This window comes from Gossypium hirsutum, chromosome D11 (assembly GCF_007990345.1).
Source record: "Gossypium hirsutum isolate 1008001.06 chromosome D11, Gossypium_hirsutum_v2.1, whole genome shotgun sequence".
Classification (NCBI taxonomy): Eukaryota; Viridiplantae; Streptophyta; class Magnoliopsida; order Malvales; family Malvaceae; genus Gossypium; species Gossypium hirsutum.
The window spans coordinates 25,903,344-25,915,299 of NC_053447.1; the positions used below are offsets into that span (position 1 = coordinate 25,903,344).

General features: G+C 34.2%; 1 non-coding gene across 1 annotated transcript; it reads right to left on the reverse strand.

The window, feature by feature from the left end:
* Positions 1-6,549: 6,549 nt before the first annotated feature.
* Positions 6,550-6,656, reverse strand: LOC121223892 (small nucleolar RNA R71). The gene has a single exon (XR_005921358.1). It is a non-coding gene; the product is annotated as a small nucleolar RNA R71 (small nucleolar RNA).
* Positions 6,657-11,956: the final 5,300 nt, after the last annotated feature.

Sequence of the window (11,956 nt, forward strand, 5' to 3'; positions counted from 1 at the left end):
GGAGTAATAGAAATCAAATAATCCTCTAAAACATCTTGGGAATATTCATGTGACAAATCTTCCACATTGCCTTATTCACATAGTTCAATATAATAGCTATAAATCACCTACACAAATGCTAAATCTACTTGGAGCACTCCCTTGGAAATTTTCACACTGCTCACATCGCAGTGCTAACTATCTGCAAAGGTTTAAAAAGAGTGGGTGAGCTTAAACAAGCTTAGCGAATGGTTGAACTAACCACGAAATATACATGCATTCACACGTTAAATGAAAATGATCAAAGCTCAACTACATACACAATTTATTATGAGAATATACTAACATATTCATGTAGTATTAATCAACTCATTTAGCCTATTATTCATATCACACATCACATATTGTAATATCACATTTTATAAAATTACAATTAAACGATAATTTGGCACTTGAGGCTATGAAACGTAAATGTGGGTTCTATCACCACATATCGGATACACGGTGTCCAACACACCAATGAATCAATGAGTCAAACCTATCCCAAAACTGTAGCATTTAGCTAACATTTTCCAAGACACCAACATATCCCGGTGAATGGAGTCGAGCTCACATTCACTTATATCTCTGAATCTGTCTCAAGCCTCAATACCTCAAAATCACAACACTAGGGTTAGTACTCACATAATCCTATGGCATGCCAACTATATATAATGGTCTCAAAGATCATAAGGCCAAAATATCCACAATTAAACACACATTGTACTTACCATTTTCTGTACCCTTTCACTGCACATTCACATTATAAGCACAATATTATCACTGTCAATCGACATGCACAACATGTCCACAGTTAACACTTTCACAATAGCCATCAAAAGCATATTTCACAAATCACAGTATCATATCTTAATTCTCTATTCCATAACACATAATCACATATTTTAGAAATTAAATAAGGGCATGAGAAAGCTTATATTTGGAACTTAGAGTAGGGTTTTAGTCTACTCCTAAATTCAAAATTAACATTATGAATCGTGTCTACAAGCAGCGATTCCAAACACTCATCGTCTGTGCTTTCGCCTTGATGTTGAAAGCTTAAACTAGCTTTTTCTTGCCTTTTTCTTTACTCGTAGAAGGTCCTAATGATTCCAAAGCTTCACCAAAGTAAATAAAACAATTAACATTTATCCAAAGACTTACCTAAATCAACCAAAAACACAAGCCTAAGCTAGTTCCTCATGAAACTGAAATTTTGACTAGCTTAGCCGAAACGTAAAAATCTCAACACCTACTCGTTCCTATTGCATAAAATTTATTCTAATTGACTAATTATACACCAAAGAACAATTCTCAACCTTCAAACTACACAAAACTACACCTATTCATGGTTCCAAAATTTCGACATACTATGAAAAATTTTCTCAAAAATTCATTAAAACCTTCGATTTCTTTAATGAAACTTTAAAGGAAGCTTATAAACCTTCTAATAACTTTAAAACAAGTTTAAAACCATTTTGAAACTGTAACACCTCTAACTCAAATCTGCCGCCAGATTAGGGTTACGAAACATTATCGATTAAAACACAGTTCAGAACAGTTATTCAATACAATTCAAGCACAAAGTAACATAATCTCCTTTACAATTTTTTTACAAGTCAAATCCGTATATTTGAATCACATAGACAACCAAAATTAATCATACTTTTCTAGTCATTTCACATATACGAATCATGCTTCAATATTCAACTATATCAATATCATTTATCTAATCAAATTACTAACCAACCAACAATCATCAAAATCATAGTGCACATGCTTCATAAATACAAAGTTCGAACCATGTGACCATTAATTACATGGCATTTGAATACCTAAATCATAATCAAACATAATTCATCTCATAAACCGAGCATACATTAAGACATCCTTTAGTATAATTTCATGCCTTTAACTAAATACTAAACATACAATTCCACCATTCAATATTAAGCTAAACATACTATTTCATAACCTAATACAAACATTAACATGTCACTTATAACTATATATATAACCAACAAAACATACCTAAAACATAGTAATTAGTCATCATTTAGAATCGTACCTAAAAAACCAATACACAATCAATATATATATTCATCATATAACCTATAGGAACATACACCATAAGTAAAAAAAAAGCATCTATCATTTACCTCATTACTCAAACCAAATTATATGACCATCCACCACACAAGATATACCATATAACATACTTCCAAAACGAGCTAATTACATGGCATAATATACATGAAAATTAGCATCATTATCAAGCCATTTTTGCATGGTTATATATATACAGATCAAAATGAACCATATCGAAATTAGCCTATACATGCCATACGTCAAAGGTACAAACTCTTAAAGTACCAAAATAGCGATCGATAGTGTGATGATGTTCCTTGATGATCCTTAAACTCGAGCTAGCTTTATATATCTATAAACAGAAAAAATGCACAAAGTAAGCTTTGAAAGTTTAGTAAGTCATAAGCAAATAATTCATCACAAGAACATATATAATTCAATTCGAAATAGGCCAAATTTAACTAATCTCATACACATATACAATCTTTTTTCTCATATAAATCCAAATTACCGCATAAAGTAACTTCACTTACCTTATTATATTTTCAATGAACATATAAACCTCATACGTACCTGAATCATTTAGATCAAATTTACTTTTGGACTCGTTTAAACATTGCCCGTTGAACCATTCAAAATCGTTAAGGATACTTGAAAACACATATATCACATACAATTCCATATCTCAGATATGGTCTTACATGTTATCACATATCGATGCCTCTATCCTAGATAGGGTCTTACACGAATCATATACGTTGCCAATGTAGTAGACATGGTCTTACACGTAATCTCATATCATGCCAAAGTCCCAGACATGGCCTTAAATGAAATCACACCTCGAAAGTCCTAACGTCACGACATATGTATCCTATACTATTCCTATGGTTAATACGGGGCTTTCGGACGTCGTAATTCAATCAATTCAAGCTCGAAATAGGTCATCCCATGCCCAGTTCAATTCAGAAAAATATATATTTTTATATAGAATTGAATTTAAGAACATTTATTTACTTATGAACTTACCTCGTTCAGAAACGAACGGATCGGAACGACTATTCGACAACTTTCGACTTTCCCCGATCTAACTTTAATTTCTTTTTTTCTTGATCTAAATCAATTCAAATTTAACTTATTTTATTACAGATCCATTTAATTTCATCCAAAAACACAAAAATGGGCATTTTCCACTTTAGACCCTAAAATTTCACATTTTCTTAATTTAGTCCATATTTCAAAACAACATAAAATACACATAATTTCATTAAACCCATGCTTGGCCGAATCTTCCTTAGGTCCCTAGCACCCCATTAATTCCATTTATTTCATATTTTAACCCCTCAATTTGCAAGTTTTACAAATAAATCCCTAATTTGGATTTTCATCAAAAATCACTTTATAAAATATGAAAATCTAACATTAAATATTCATATTTCATCATGAAACATCAAAGACCACATAAAATCCTCAATGGAAACTATCAAAATCTTTAACAGTTTTGAAATCGAAGACACAGGCTAACTAGTTCTAGCTGTAATGATCACAAAAATGTAAAAATTATTAAAAACAGTTAAAATCGTACCTATTTGAGCAAAAACACCATGTCCAAAATTCAAGATATTCAATGGTTGTTTTAAACCCTATTTTTGGTTGTAGGATGGAAGATGATGATATTTGGCTTTGTTTTATTTATTATTAACTTAATTACCTATTTACCCTTTTACCCTTTAAAAACATTAATAATAACACCAATTGCCACTCCACTATCATCCACTATCTCATAAATGAGATATTTACTACATAAGGACCTTCACTTTTAAGTTCTATAGCTATTTGATATCTTTAGCTTATAGAACACAAGTTTTACGCTTTACGCGATTTAGTCTTTTTTACCGAATTAAACACTTAAACGGTAAAATTTCTTTACGAAAATTTCATAAAACTCTAATATCATGCTGTAAATATTAAAATAATAATAAAATAAATTTTACAACCTCATATTTGTGGTTCTGAAACCACTATACTGATTTAGCTAAAATCGGGCTGTTACAGAAACATCATTTTTATTCAAAATCTTGAAACCCACTATTAATTATCCAATTTTCAGAATTTATTCAAAGCTTTCGATTCAATAGGTAAAAAATCTATTTAAAAGACTAGATATCATCAAAAACTAATAGGAAAACTAATCGTTACCTTCGATGGGAAAAGAACAAATGTTTGGTTGAAAATCTAGAAAACCCACAAGTTTGAGAGATGACAAAATTGATGGTGTTTTTAATGTTTTTCTTAAAATTTTAGCAGGATTTATTGCTTGGGTGATGATAGAAATCAAATGATTTAAAGTTTGGGAAATAAAATTGAATGAACAGAGCTTGGGGATACAATGGAGAACAAAACAAAAAATAAGGGGAAGAGGTTTCTTGAGTTCCTGTAGGTGGATGGGGGAAATTAGGTTTATTTAAAGTTTTGGGTTATTTTCTTTTGAACCACTCCTAACTTTGACCTTTTTTTGATAAGTGTCAAAAGTAAAATATGTTAATCCTATTCGTAGTGCATTTTTGGGTGCTTAATCAATGCAAAATGGTGAGTTTTATGCTTTTAATCTGTTAAATTCATGTTTCTAAACTTAGGAGAGCATTTGAGAAAAAATGAGCAAAAACAGAGCAAAAATCAGATAGTTGGAGCATATTTCAGGAGCCACATGGGCTGCCACACGACCATGTGCTAGACCGTGTCAATTTCATGAATTGTATTTTGGACACGCAGAAAAAAAAAGAATTTTTAGGTTTTTCGGGCATTTTAAGACCTATAAATACCAAATATAAGAAGAGGAAAGGGAACCGTCAGAGAAGATTGAAGAAAACAACTCAGAAAACACCATTGAAGCCAACTCTGAAGCAGATTTCCACTAAGATTGAATATCTCCTTTTGATTTCTTTGAACTTCACTATGAGTTTTTCTATTTCTTGTGGTTATACTGACTTTTAGATATTTTTATTCATGATTATGAACTAATTTTCTAAATACCTAGGGGAAATTAACCTTATGATGAATTCTTTCCTTTGATTTCTGTTTTACGCAATAAATACTTAGATATTGTTCTTAATTATATGTGCTTGATTCTTGGTTTAATATTTCTAGACTATTAATCCATGTTTGATGTGCCTGAATTAGAGGAGGAATAGACCCTATTTAAGAGTAGATCTAGCATAATTGAGTGGAGTTGCATGCAATCCTAGAAATAGGAAAACATAAATCTACCAGACTTGAGTCAAATCTAATAGGGGAATACATAGATCGAGTTAATACGATAATAGGGGTTTTAATTAGAAAGAAATTTCAATTAATCAACCTAGAGTCAGTTGCTTTTAGTCTTGAAGAGAGATATTAGCATAATTCAGGGATTTCTATGGATCAAGATATTAAGTGAATAACTTATTTAATTTAGATTGATAATGACAGATGCAATCTAGGTGGATTCTTTCTTGGGTATTGTTTTGCTTCTTGGTTATTATTCAATTATTTTCCCGATTTATTCTTTGTCAAGTTCTTAGTTAATTAATTTAGCTAATTTTAGTTTAATTCAGTCACTTTGATTTGTTAGTTAAATAATAGAAAGACGGTAATTACTAGCACTTTTAGTCCTCGTGGGAGTGATATCTTTATGCACCGTAGTTTTATCGATAGGTACACTTTCCTTTGTCATATTTTTAGCTGGTTTCGTGGACATGAAGTTTTTGCTGCCGTTGTCCAGGACCAAAATATTAGGAAAACTTTATTTCTGTTAATTTAGTAATTTTTTATTTTTATCTGTTTTTGTTAATTTAATCTTTATATTTTAATATTTTTTTTGTTTGATTTTGACAGGTTCTTTTGGTTTACGACTAGAGAGAACCCTTGGAACCAATAATTTTTTATAGTGAGATTGAAAGAACTGCTTGCAGAAATTGTAGAGACGTTAGAAAAGCAAGACAAAATAAATAGAGTATAATAGACAATCACGAGGAAAAGGATACTATTGTAGAGACGGGTGATAATCAAAATAATCAACAAGCCATTGAGTGTCCTGCACTTCGTACTATGTATGATTATGACAAGCCCACTCTGATTGGGGTTGAATCAAGTATTGTTAGGCCAACTATTAATCCAAACAACTTTGAGATCAAACCGAACACAATTCAGATGGCGCGACAATATGTTTAGTTTGTTGGTTTGCAAGATGAAGATCTGAATGCTCATTTGGCTAACTTTCTGCAGATTTGTGACACTTTTAAGATCAATGACATTACTGATGATCCGATACACTTATGATTGTTCCCATTCTTATTGAGGAGCAAGGAAAAACAGTGGTTAAACTCTTTACCATGAGGTTTTATCACTACTCTGGTGCAAATGATTGAAAATTTTTTGTTAAAATATTTTCCACCGACTAAAACAACTAAGTTGAGGAATGACATCTCTTCTTTTGTTCAGTTTGATATTAAGACTCTTTATGATACATGGGAAAGATTCAAGGGTTTGTTGAGAAGGTGTTCTCAACATGGATTACCTTTGTGGCTCCAAGTTCAAACTTTTAACAATGGTTTAAACCCCCGATTAGGCTGATGATTAATGTAGCAGCTGGCGGAACTTTAAATAACAAAACACCTGAGGCAGCTCAAGAATTTATTGAGGATATCACACTGAATAATTGTTAGTGACAAGTCATGAGAACAAAACCAATGAAAGTATCTGGTGTTTTTAATCTAGATGTAGTTGCTTTGTTGTCAAGCCAAGTGGAAGCACTGAATAAGAAAATTAATGGTTTGAATTTTTCTACGCAGGTGAATTCAGTGATGCAATGCGATGCGGATGGAGTGGGGATGATTAATTCAGAATATTTACCCCTCAGTTCTAGCACGGAGAATTAGTAAGTCAACTTTATGGGTAACAATTCTCGACCTCAAAATAACCATTATAGCAATAACTATAATGCAGGTTGGACGAACCATCCAAATTTCTCTTGGGGTGGTCAAGGAAATCAAAGGGCACAACCCCCTTTGGTTTTTCAACAACCTTAGTAGTAAGAGAAGAAACTGAACCATGAAGAGACGTTGGCAAAATTTATTTCGATGTGAGAAAATTAATTTCAAAACACTGAGATAGCTTTGACAAATCAGCAAGCATTGATTCAAGGGCATGAAAAATCAAATTAGACAGCTTGAAAAATTAGTTTCGGAAAGACCACAAGGCAGTTTACCTAGCAATACTGAAACTAACCCAATGGAGCAACTCTACTCAATCACTGTTCGAAGGGTGGAAGGGTTAGTCGTGCTTGAACAAAAATTGAAGGTAAAAGCTATTGAGAAAAATGATAAGGTTGAGGAAAGCAAGAAAGAGCAAAAGCCGGTGATTAGAGAATACAAATCTTGAATTCCATATCCAGTAACATTGAAGAGAGACCACACAAACGAACAATATGGTAAATTTCTTCAACTCTAAAAAAATTGCACATTAACTTACCGTTTGTTGAAGCCCATTCGAAGATGCCAAAGTATGTAAAATTTTTAAAGGAGTTGTTAACAAACAAAAGGACGTTAGACAACTTGTTGACTATGGAGCTCAATCCAGTTTGCTCTGCCATTCTCCAAAACAAACTACCCAACAAACTTAAATATCCAGGGAGTTTTACTATTCATTGTATCATTGGTAGTTTAAATATTGAAAATGTTTTGGCTGATTTATGGGCTAGTATAAATTTCATGCGTTATAAGATGTTCAAACAACTTGGTCTTAGGAAACCTAAACCTATTAGCATGAGTATTCAATTAGCGGATAGATCAATTAGATATCATAGAGGTATTATTCAGGATGTACTTGTGAAAGTTGATAAAATTATATTCCCTGTTGATTTTATTGTATTAGACATGGATGATGATATTAAGGTAATTATGATATTAGGTCGACTATTTTAGCCACTGTCAGACCTATTATTGATGTGGGTACTGATGAACTTGTGCTTCGTATAGGTGATGAAAAGATTACTCTTCAATCACGTGATTTTGTGAGAGTCCCTAGTGAGCGAGATGATACTACTTGTTTTGTTGATGTTAGTAATCATGTGACTCAACGTTCTTTGTAGGAAATCCCTCATGAAAATGTGTTGGAGCCATATTTATTCAAGGTGACAGAAATTGAGTGACAAGTGAAGAGCGAATGGTGCAACTTGACGAACTAAATGAATGGAAAATGAATGTTGATGAGAAACTGAGAAAACACAATGAATAAACAAAGTAATGTCATGATGTACATGTAAAGAGGCCAAAAATATTCAAAGTTTGGGACAAAGTACTGCTAGACAAAATGATTTTACGAATGTTCCCTTCGGAGCTTAAGTTAAGAGGGTTAAACCCATTTGTGGTACTAAACATTTTTCCATGCAGTACTAAATATTTTTCCATACAGTACAATTAAGGTAACATATTCTGAATTCGACATGTTCAAGGTAAATAATAATTTTTTCAAACCTTATTTTGATAGTAAATTGATAACGAGAGAGAGTAGCTTTGACATCAAGATCCATTGTAACCGTGAGCCTAAAAAGGGAAGTCAAGCTTAGACTTTAAATAAACTCTGTTTAGAAGGCAACCCGAGTGTTTCAATTTTCTTAATTCCTTTAATTTTGTTTCATGTTTAATTTGTATTAAATAAAAAAAATGGTGAACCACACGGCTGGGAGTGATACACACAACATGACAACACGACCGTGTGTGACACACGACCTAAACAGACTGGCGTGCCCCATGCTGTGTGCATACTAGAGCTAATTTTTTCCAATCCTTTTGCAAAGCATATCAATGAAGACTTAAATGGTTTAAATACATGGCTGTGTGAGTCTTGAAACTTAATTCTTTTAGATTTTGATTGTTGCACGGTCTGGGGTGATCCACAAGGCCTGGCGACACGGCTGTGTGCATACTAGAGTGATTTTTATCAATTTTATTTCAAACTAGTGAGTTACACAGGCTAGAGACACGACTGTGTGAGACTCACGGCTTGTCCCACGGGCATGAGCGAGACTATGTCCCCTGCACGGCCTCACACACGGGTGTGGGAGAAGCGAAGGATGATCACACATGGCCTAGACGCAGGAGCGCGTCCTAGGCCGTGTGGCTACTGGGCATCAATTTTCCTAATTTTTTTAAGCAACACACGGGCTGGGAGAGCACACATGGGTGTGTGACACGGCCATGCAGCCCAAGACGGCCCTTGTACACGACTCTGCCCCTTTTTTTAAATAAAAGAAACAAAAGTTTTCAAACCTTAATTCTCTTTTGTCTTTTTCCTCTCTTCTTCCTCACCTACCATCCATCGTTCATCTCCTAAGCAAGCCCAAAACCGTCGCCGTTCTGACTCCCTTCGCCGTCGACCCCCTTCCCCCATCCTTGCTCACTATCGTTTTACCCCTCACCTCCCCCCTCCATCACCGGTTCCCATTCTTCCTCTTGTCGTTATCGAAGCACCATAACCACTCCTCTATCAGCACCTTTCATTGACCCGCCTCTAAACCCCATACATTGTTTAGCCCAACACCTCATTCAAGCCACCATTCCCTTGTTCCCCTCATCGCACCACCATGCGCAGCCCTTCCCTTTCCCCATTCTTTTTCTTTCCATTCAAAACACCACCACGCGCACACGTTCACAACCCTAAGCCCATCTTTACCCCCTGTCGCTACCCGTCATTCCTCAAAAATTGTTGTGTCCCCGTTGCCGATCGCTGCCGCTACCTACCACCATTTGGTCCATTATTTTTGGCTTTATGTATTGTTATTTTATTTTTTAATATTTTTTATTTTGTTTTAGTAATGGTTTTATTAATTATTATTATGTTATCATTAGTATTAGATTTAGTTTTTTATTATTATCATTTTTTGTTTTTTATTATTCTATGATAGTTTATATGTTAGTATATTAGTTAAATCTTTTTTTGTATGGCTAGTCTTGGTTGCATATCGTATTAGGAGTAGATTTTCGTTATAGTCGAATTGGATTTGATGTGTGATTTTTTGTTGTCGAGATGTTTTAATTGGCTTGTCGATTTATCTGCTTTACTCTTAGATTATTTCGTTATGCCAATTTTTCTTCTTATTTGATATTGATTATTTTTATCTATTCTTTCAAGTACATAATGACAAACACACGAGGTAAGATTAAGGCCACCTCCCCACTTCAAAAAAGCGGAATACTCTAGGTGCGACCTCATCTTCGGGACCCACCTTAATCGTGAGACAGCCATATCTCTAGTTCCCTTCAAGTCCTCAAGAGGACCTATATTAGCACTTACAGTAGAGACCTTTAGGATTATGCTGATGTATCAATTGGGAAGCCCTACAGGAGATACACTTGGTCGATAGAGTGCGTGCACTAATTAAGATTCTTTTCCATCGTCAACCCATCTACTTAGAGCTTACACTAGAGTTTTGTTCAACATTTGTTCTGCAACACGTGATGTTGAGACACGATGAGCCACACACTATTTCTTTCAAACTTTGTTGTACGATGCATTATCTGAGCATCTCAGGCTTCGGAGCTACCCTTGGACTCTATTATGAGGAGTTTATGATTGTCGAGGGGTTTCGCACCTTATACCGACACATCCATCATTCGCCGTCTTTATGCTAGGCAGAGCTTGTTGCTAGTAAGGTGCCATATGACCCAAGTCAATCGAAGGGGACTTCCCTACCTCCAGCATTGCATTGCATCCATGCCATCTTGGTACAAATATTGACTGGTCAGAAGGAGAGCACTGGGGTCATTGGTACATTTGACTTTTATTTTCTTTGGAGCATGGCGATGCGACACACCTTCGATCTTGCCTACTTCGTCGTCCTATCATTTCACCATCAGTTTGACCGTAATAGGAAATTTCCTATCTATTTGGGCCCTTACGTGACTCATCTGGCACGACATTTTGGCCTCCTTGATACTCCGAAGCAGTCATCCTCCTTTACATTGGTTGGACAGATGATCTCGTAGGAATTATCAATTCTGAGTCATATGAGGATGATCGAGAAACAACATGGAGTGGGTCCTCTTCGATATAGATTGTCTCATTCAAATCCTTAGGATGAGCATGCAGACTTTCCCGATGATGATCCTTTTTCTCCATGAAGATCCACCTCATTCTCCACCTCTGAGTCACCTTATCGTTTCTTCTACCATTGCAGTCAAGTATCTTTTTGAACAATTTAACAGCTTTGAGTAGCGATGTTTTGAGCAGTTCGATAGCATTGACGTGGCTTTGCAGTAGATCTTTTAGCATATATATATTCCTTCTACTAATCCTGTACCTCATGATCCCGATGCATCTCACGATCATGATCTCTGATCTACTTTCATTTTATTTGTTTGATTTATTTTATGTTCAGTTGGACTTTTTCTTTTTACTTTCGGTTGTTTTATTTTTATTTGTGAGACTTCTTTATTTTATTTTGATTTTGAACTATGTTTTTATTTTTTTTATTTTGACAGTTATTTTTATTCCAATTTGTAACCTTTAAATCTTTTTATTTATTTGTGTTTATCTTCTTATTAGTTGCTCGAAAACATGCACCACATTTAGATCTACTCACAATTTCAATTTTCTCAATTCTAGCGATTTCATCCATATTCATGGCAGTTTCAGTTCTCTCCCTCTCTTTTGATATTATGCTTATTTTGTGCTTATATATGTTTTTACATTGAAGGCAATGTACATCTTAAGTGTGGGGAGATTGTTATATATTTGTGATAAAATCCCTAAATTAGTTGTTGTGTTTAAGTAATTTTTTCATACCTTCCATTAGAGTGGTTTTTTTTTTAATTTG